At 62.8% G+C, this 8853-nt stretch overlaps 2 non-coding genes across 2 annotated transcripts; both read right to left on the bottom strand.

Annotated features, from left to right (window-relative positions):
* Positions 1-3034: 3034 nt before the first annotated feature.
* LOC142862720 (5S ribosomal RNA) lies at positions 3035-3153 on the bottom strand. Its single transcript, XR_012913818.1, has one exon. It is a non-coding gene; the product is annotated as a 5S ribosomal RNA (ribosomal RNA).
* A 3774-nt stretch (positions 3154-6927) lies between these two features.
* LOC142862721 (5S ribosomal RNA) lies at positions 6928-7046 on the bottom strand. The gene has a single exon (XR_012913819.1). It is a non-coding gene; the product is annotated as a 5S ribosomal RNA (ribosomal RNA).
* Positions 7047-8853: the final 1807 nt, after the last annotated feature.

Below are 8853 nucleotides of genomic sequence, written 5' to 3' on the forward strand. Positions count from 1 at the left end.
GGCCATTAGATATTGGATTCCAGCTTCCTGGAGGTCATTTCACTAATGAGTGCACCGGAAAGAGTTTCCTAATCCATCTGTGAGGGTGGCAACTGAAAGAGAATTTTAAAGCTGACAGAATAGGCGAGGGAAGGCATAGGAGATTTCCACACCCAGCAAGGAAGACTTTCCCGAAATGGAAGAAAGAAACGAGCAAACAGAGACACCGGTAGCCCGCCCGGAAAAGAGTCTGCCCCTGAGAGAAAGCACCCTGACCAGGTTCACCCGTGGGTGGGTGGCGAGCTAGCGGCATTCAGAAGAGCGAGGCCCACAGTCTGTGCGGAAGACACCTGCGCTCGGGTGTGTGTGGCGGCGCGATTCACAAGCAGCTCTAGATGTTAAACCAAGGAGAAGCCAGGGAGTTCCCAACGCCCCAGGTGTCCTCAGCCCACGACTGGCTGCTGTGGGAATGCGAAGCCCGGCTCCTTGTCTCAGAGCGGGGTTCCCAGGAGGATCAGGCTGAAGCTGGGACTTGGCCTCAAAGTGTCCCCTCGCATGGCCACCCCCTTCCCCTTCCTGCTCCTCTACTCCTGGTGCCCCTCCATCCAGGGGCCAGACCTTAAAGAGTCACCGCAAGAGAATCCTGGTCCCAAAGGAGCCTTCTGGGGGACCGGTGCTGAGAGAGGTTGTGGGCATGGCCCGCTGGGGCTCTGCCCGACCCAGGGCTGAGAGATGCCACCTCCCAGCTCTGGGTCCCTGCAGGAAGTGTTGGCAAGCACAGGGCCGGTCCTCCAAAGGCCCAGGTGCAGGGAGCCCAGGCCAAGCAGCCTGTGGAAGAAGCCACTTGCCGTGCCACCCCGGGAACAGGACTGCAGGCCCCGGCCCTTCCCACCTCCTCCTCCTCCTCCTCCGCCCCGCACCCCCCCCCCCGACATGGCACAGGGCTCAGAGACACCTCAGACTCTTGCTACCCAAAGTGCAAAGGGCATCAGTTGCTCCTCCAAACCCCCCGCCCAGCAGACCGCGTTGTCCAGCCAGCCCCCGGGCCTCCCTGGGGTGCCCAGCACAAAAGTGCAGACACCCACCGGACCCTCAGTCTCAGTTTTCGGAGGTTTTTGCCACTCTAAGGACCCGCAGGCCAGCTGGGCCTTCGGGCAGGACAGAGAGCCCCGGAATCCGACGTGGAGAGCTGCGTGTACGTCCCCATCAGGAGGCGGTCCCCACCTCCGCGGCTCTCCCCTTGCGGGGAGCGGCAGCCCAGCCGGCAGCCGCAGGGCCTCAGGGAAGACACCAGGCTGGGCCCCCGCGGCACAGCGGGGGCACGTCCCCCGCACTCACGCGACTTAGGGACGGCTGCTGGAGACTGCTGCGGCCACCCTGCTGCCGGGTTTCTGGAGGGCTTCCTGGAAGCAGCGTCCACACCAAGCCCTTGGAAGGCCCAGGCGACGGAGGAGCCGGTCAGGCAGGGGCCGAGGACGGTGAGAGGCCGGGCGGGCGGGAAGGAGCATGTCAGGCAGGGGCAGAGGACGGTGACCGGCCGGGCGGGGAGGAGCCGGTCAGGCGGGGGCCCAGGACAGTGACGGGCCTGGCCGGGGAGGAGTGCGTCAGGCAGGGGCAGAGGAGACGGGCTGGGTAAGGGTTAGGGTTACAGTTAGGGCACAATTCACAATCCCAAAGACGTGGAAGCGACCCGAGTGCCCATCCATCCAGGAGTGCATCAATAAAATGTGGCGCGTGGACACCACGGAGTGCCATTCGGCTGTGAGGAGCAGCGGTGAGAGGGCGCCTCTCGTGTTCTCCTGGCCAGAGCTGGAACCCGTTCCAGGAAGCCAAGTATCCCAAGAATGGACACACGAGCACCACGTGCGCGCGCTCACCAGCAAATTGGTACGAACGGATGGACGCCTAAGTGGACAGAGAGGAATCACCTTCATCGGGTGGGTGTCGGGCGGGTGGGGGGAGGGGAGGGGCATACACATCCATTAGGCATGGGGTGGGTGCGCACCGACTGGGGGATGGGCGCACTTGAAGCTCTGACCCGAGGGGGGAGGCTTGGAGAGGGCAAGGCACCCGACCTTAACATTGGTACCCCCACAATACGCTGGAACAACATGAGAGGTATATGAATAAGAACACAGGGGGGGCCGGGCGCGGTGGCTCACGCCTGTAATCCTAGCTCTCTGGGAGGCCGAGGCGGGCGGATTGCTCCAGGTCAGGAGTTCGAAACCAGCCTGAGCAAGAGCGAGACCCCGTCTCTACTAAAAATAGAAAGAAATTAATTGGCCAACTAATATATATAGAAAAACACAGCCGGGCGTGGTGGTGCATGTCTGTAGTCCCAACTACTCGGGAGGCTGAGGCAGCAGGATTGCTTGAGCCCGGAGATTGAGGTTGCTGTGAGCTAGGCTGACGCCATGGCACTCACTCTAGCCTGGGCAGCAAAACGAGACTCTGTCTCAAAAAAAAAAAAAAAAAAGGAACACAGGGGGGAGGGCGGCACGGGCAACACATGTCACCTGAATACTTGTACTCCCATCATCTGCTTGAAAAGAGAGAGAAAAGAAAATGCAATCCTAGAGGTAAGAGACACTTTTTAAAAATAATGAATCCGAAGAGAAAAGTAAAAGGAGGCCTGTGGAGCAGGTCTGGGTGTGACTCCGGATCCCCCAACATCAGGTGCCACCACCAAAGATTCCTGCGTGTAGCCCATAGAACCCCAAAAGCAACGGGACGAGTTCTGGTCACATACTCCCTCAAAATGACATCCTGGCCTTCTTCTGGAACTCCCTCCCCTCTCAGACTCTCAAGGTTTCCTCCAGCGTGTCGGTTCCCACAGAGCAGACCTTTGGTCTGAGACCTGACAGTCCAGATGCCACGCATGCTGCCGCGTGGCGGCGGTGTCGCGGCTTGGGACAAGAGGAGGCCCCACGGTGCGGGCTGGGGCGCCAGGCACCGCGCGGGCGCTGAGGGTGGGGGTGACCCCCACCCCGGGCCGCCGCCTCGCTCCCAGAAAGGGGACAGAACAAGAGGCAAGAAAAAAAAAAAAAAAAGCAGCAGCCTGTGGCACCCGGTATTCCCAGGCGGTCTCCCATCCAAGTACTAACCAGGCCCGACCCTGCTTAGCTTCCGAGACCAGACGAGATCGGGGGCGTTCAGGGTGGTGTGGCCCTAGACGGCGGCGGAGGGCGCCCCTGCCCCGCTCGAGAAGCCGAGCCTCTCTGGGCTTCCCCGCCGCCGCCTCCCGCCCCAGGCCCCGCGCCGGGCCGGGCCGGGCCGGTTGAGTTCGCCGGCCGGGTCCCGCTGGCTCCCAGGGACGGGGGTGATGGGCGGGGCGGGGCGGGGCGGGGCGGGGTGGGGGGCTGTCTCTCTATACACACACACACACACTCACACTCACTCACACTCACACAAGATGCGCCTCCACGGCTGGACTCGCCAAGGTGGAGCCCTCCCAGCCCCCCTCGTCTCCTCGCCCGGCCTCCTTCACCTACCCGCTGCCCACCCCCAGCGCGTCGCTGCCGCTGACTGCGCACGCGCGGGACGCTCGCCCTTTGACCCCAGCCAGGGGCCGCCCTCCCCCACAACCCCTTTCAGCTGCGCCCCCCCCCTCGCCCTGTGGGTGGGCTGCCGCCTATTCCCCCGAGCCAGGGCTGGGGCACAGCCAGTGTATGGGGCGTCTCTCTCTGGGGATGTGTCCCATGGGTGGGGTGGGGTGGCGTGGTCTGGGGGGCGCTGAAGAAATCAGTCCCCTCCATCTCCTACCTCTGGAAAACGCCCAAGCCCGTGGAGAACTGCCGGCACCGCTTCGTGGGGGCCGGGACCCTCCTCCGTGTCCTCCTGTGGCCCAGTCCAACGGGCCTGGGCCTGGCCGGGGCTGCATTGGACCCCGACCACCCTGGCGTGTGGACTCGCTAAAAATCGGCCATTAGATATTGGATTCCAGCTTCCTGGAGGTCATTTCACTAATGAGTGCACCGGAAAGAGTTTCCTAATCCATCTGTGAGGGTGGCAACTGAAAGAGAATTTTAAAGCTGACAGAATAGGCGAGGGAAGGCATAGGAGATTTCCACACCCAGCAAGGAAGACTTTCCCGAAATGGAAGAAAGAAACGAGCAAACAGAGACACCGGTAGCCCGCCCGGAAAAGAGTCTGCCCCTGAGAGAAAGCACCCTGACCAGGTTCACCCGTGGGTGGGTGGCGAGCTAGCGGCATTCAGAAGAGCGAGGCCCACAGTCTGTGCGGAAGACACCTGCGCTCGGGTGTGTGTGGCGGCGCGATTCACAAGCAGCTCTAGATGTTAAACCAAGGAGAAGCCAGGGAGTTCCCAACGCCCCAGGTGTCCTCAGCCCACGACTGGCTGCTGTGGGAATGCGAAGCCCGGCTCCTTGTCTCAGAGCGGGGTTCCCAGGAGGATCAGGCTGAAGCTGGGACTTGGCCTCAAAGTGTCCCCTCGCATGGCCACCCCCTTCCCCTTCCTGCTCCTCTACTCCTGGTGCCCCTCCATCCAGGGGCCAGACCTTAAAGAGTCACCGCAAGAGAATCCTGGTCCCAAAGGAGCCTTCTGGGGGACCGGTGCTGAGAGAGGTTGTGGGCATGGCCCGCTGGGGCTCTGCCCGACCCAGGGCTGAGAGATGCCACCTCCCAGCTCTGGGTCCCTGCAGGAAGTGTTGGCAAGCACAGGGCCGGTCCTCCAAAGGCCCAGGTGCAGGGAGCCCAGGCCAAGCAGCCTGTGGAAGAAGCCACTTGCCGTGCCACCCCGGGAACAGGACTGCAGGCCCCGGCCCTTCCCACCTCCTCCTCCTCCTCCTCCGCCCCGCACCCCCCCCCCCGACATGGCACAGGGCTCAGAGACACCTCAGACTCTTGCTACCCAAAGTGCAAAGGGCATCAGTTGCTCCTCCAAACCCCCCGCCCAGCAGACCGCGTTGTCCAGCCAGCCCCCGGGCCTCCCTGGGGTGCCCAGCACAAAAGTGCAGACACCCACCGGACCCTCAGTCTCAGTTTTCGGAGGTTTTTGCCACTCTAAGGACCCGCAGGCCAGCTGGGCCTTCGGGCAGGACAGAGAGCCCCGGAATCCGACGTGGAGAGCTGCGTGTACGTCCCCATCAGGAGGCGGTCCCCACCTCCGCGGCTCTCCCCTTGCGGGGAGCGGCAGCCCAGCCGGCAGCCGCAGGGCCTCAGGGAAGACACCAGGCTGGGCCCCCGCGGCACAGCGGGGGCACGTCCCCCGCACTCACGCGACTTAGGGACGGCTGCTGGAGACTGCTGCGGCCACCCTGCTGCCGGGTTTCTGGAGGGCTTCCTGGAAGCAGCGTCCACACCAAGCCCTTGGAAGGCCCAGGCGACGGAGGAGCCGGTCAGGCAGGGGCCGAGGACGGTGAGAGGCCGGGCGGGAAGGAGCGTGTCAGGCAGGGGCAGAGGACGGTGACCGGCCGGGCGGGGAGGAGCCGGTCAGGCGGGGGCCCAGGACAGTGACGGGCCTGGCCGGGGAGGAGTGCGTCAGGCAGGGGCAGAGGAGACGGGCTGGGTAAGGGTTAGGGTTACAGTTAGGGCACAATTCACAATCCCAAAGACGTGGAAGCGACCCGAGTGCCCATCCATCCAGGAGTGCATCAATAAAATGTGGCGCGTGGACACCACGGAGTGCCATTCGGCTGTGAGGAGCAGCGGTGAGAGGGCGCCTCTCGTGTTCTCCTGGCCAGAGCTGGAACCCGTTCCAGGAAGCCAAGTATCCCAAGAATGGACACACGAGCACCACGTGAGCGCGCTCACCAGCAAATTGGTACGAACGGATGGACGCCTAAGTGGACAGAGAGGAATCACCTTCATCGGGTGGGTGTCGGGCGGGTGGGGGGAGGGGAGGGGCATACACATCCATTAGGCATGGGGTGGGTGCGCACCGACTGGGGGATGGGCGCACTTGAAGCTCTGACCCGAGGGGGGAGGCTTGGAGAGGGCAAGGCACCCGACCTTAACATTGGTACCCCCACAATACGCTGGAACAACATGAGAGGTATATGAATAAGAACACAGGGGGGGCCGGGCGCGGTGGCTCACGCCTGTAATCCTAGCTCTCTGGGAGGCCGAGGCGGGCGGATTGCTCCAGGTCAGGAGTTCGAAACCAGCCTGAGCAAGAGCGAGACCCCGTCTCTACTAAAAATAGAAAGAAATTAATTGGCCAACTAATATATATAGAAAAACACAGCCGGGCGTGGTGGTGCATGTCTGTAGTCCCAACTACTCGGGAGGCTGAGGCAGCAGGATTGCTTGAGCCCGGAGATTGAGGTTGCTGTGAGCTAGGCTGACGCCATGGCACTCACTCTAGCCTGGGCAGCAAAACGAGACTCTGTCTCAAAAAAAAAAAAAAAAAAGGAACACAGGGGGGAGGGCGGCACGGGCAACACATGTCACCTGAATACTTGTACTCCCATCATCTGCTTGAAAAGAGAGAGAAAAGAAAATGCAATCCTAGAGGTAAGAGACACTTTTTAAAAATAATGAATCCGAAGAGAAAAGTAAAAGGAGGCCTGTGGAGCAGGTCTGGGTGTGACTCCGGATCCCCCAACATCAGGTGCCACCACCAAAGATTCCTGCGTGTAGCCCATAGAACCCCAAAAGCAACGGGACGAGTTCTGGTCACATACTCCCTCAAAATGACATCCTGGCCTTCTTCTGGAACTCCCTCCCCTCTCAGACTCTCAAGGTTTCCTCCAGCGTGTCGGTTCCCACAGAGCAGACCTTTGGTCTGAGACCTGACAGTCCAGATGCCACGCATGCTGCCGCGTGGCGGCGGTGTCGCGGCTTGGGACAAGAGGAGGCCCCACGGTGCGGGCTGGGGCGCCAGGCACCGCGGCGGGCGCTGAGGGTGGGGGTGACCCCCACCCCGGGCCGCCGCCGCGCTCCCAGAAAGGGGACAGAACAAGAGGCCAAAAAAAAAAAAAAAGAAGCAGCCTGTGGCACCCGGTATTCCCAGGCGGTCTCCCATCCAAGTACTAACCAGGCCCGACCCTGCTTAGCTTCCGAGACCAGACGAGATCGGGGGCGTTCAGGGTGGTGTGGCCCTAGACGGCGGCGGAGGGCGCCCCTGCCCCGCTCGAGAAGCCGAGCCTCTCTGGGCTTCCCCGCCGCCGCCTCCCGCCCCAGGCCCCGCGCCGGGCCGGGCCGGGCCGGTTGAGTTCGCCGGCCGGGTCCCGCTGGCTCCCAGGGACGGGGGTGATGGGCGGGGCGGGGCGGGGCGGGGCGGGGTGGGGGGCTGTCTCTCTATACACACACACACACACTCACACTCACTCACACTCACACAAGATGCGCCTCCACGGCTGGACTCGCCAAGGTGGAGCCCTCCCAGCCCCCCTCGTCTCCTCGCCCGGCCTCCTTCACCTACCCGCTGCCCACCCCCAGCGCGTCGCTGCCGCTGACTGCGCACGCGCGGGACGCTCGCCCTTTGACCCCAGCCAGGGGCCGCCCTCCCCCACAACCCCTTTCAGCTGCGCCCCCCCCCTCGCCCTGTGGGTGGGCTGCCGCCTATTCCCCCGAGCCAGGGCTGGGGCACAGCCAGTGTATGGGGCGTCTCTCTCTGGGGATGTGTCCCATGGGTGGGGTGGGGTGGCGTGGTCTGGGGGGCGCTGAAGAAATCAGTCCCCTCCATCTCCTACCTCTGGAAAACGCCCAAGCCCGTGGAGAACTGCCGGCACCGCTTCGTGGGGGCCGGGACCCTCCTCCGTGTCCTCCTGTGGCCCAGTCCAACGGGCCTGGGCCTGGCCGGGGCTGCATTGGACCCCGACCACCCTGGCGTGTGGACTCGCTAAAAATCGGCCATTAGATATTGGATTCCAGCTTCCTGGAGGTCATTTCACTAATGAGTGCACCGGAAAGAGTTTCCTAATCCATCTGTGAGGGTGGCCACTGAAAGAGAATTTTAAAGCTGACAGAATAGGCGAGGGAAGGCATAGGAGATTTCCACACCCAGCAAGGAAGACTTTCCCGAAATGGAAGAAAGAAACGAGCAAACAGAGACACCGGTAGCCCGCCCGGAAAAGAGTCTGCCCCTGAGAGAAAGCACCCTGACCAGGTTCACCCGTGGGTGGGTGGCGAGCTAGCGGCATTCAGAAGAGCGAGGCCCGCAGTCTGTGCGGAAGACACCTGCGCTCGGGTGTGTGTGGCGGCGCGATTCACAAGCAGCTCTAGATGTTAAACCAAGGAGAAGCCAGGGAGTTCCCAACGCCCCAGGTGTCCTCAGCCCACGACTGGCTGCTGTGGGAATGCGAAGCCCGGCTCCTTGTCTCAGAGCGGGGTTCCCAGGAGGATCAGGCTGAAGCTGGGACTTGGCCTCAAAGTGTCCCCTCGCATGGCCACCCCCTTCCCCTTCCTGCTCCTCTACTCCTGGTGCCCCTCCATCCAGGGGCCAGACCTTAAAGAGTCACCGCAAGAGAATCCTGGTCCCAAAGGAGCCTTCTGGGGGACCGGTGCTGAGAGAGGTTGTGGGCATGGCCCGCTGGGGCTCTGCCCGACCCAGGGCTGAGAGATGCCACCTCCCAGCTCTGGGTCCCTGCAGGAAGTGTTGGCAAGCACAGGGCCGGTCCTCCAAAGGCCCAGGTGCAGGGAGCCCAGGCCAAGCAGCCTGTGGAAGAAGCCACTTGCCGTGCCACCCCGGGAACAGGACTGCAGGCCCCGGCCCTTCCCACCTCCTCCTCCTCCTCCTCCGCCCCGCACCCCCCCCCCCGACATGGCACAGGGCTCAGAGACACCTCAGACTCTTGCTACCCAAAGTGCAAAGGGCATCAGTTGCTCCTCCAAACCCCCCGCCCAGCAGACCGCGTTGTCCAGCCAGCCCCCGGGCCTCCCTGGGGTGCCCAGCACAAAAGTGCAGACACC

This window comes from Microcebus murinus, chromosome 20 (genome assembly GCF_040939455.1).
Source record: "Microcebus murinus isolate Inina chromosome 20, M.murinus_Inina_mat1.0, whole genome shotgun sequence".
Lineage (NCBI taxonomy): Eukaryota > Metazoa > Chordata > Mammalia > Primates > Cheirogaleidae > Microcebus > Microcebus murinus.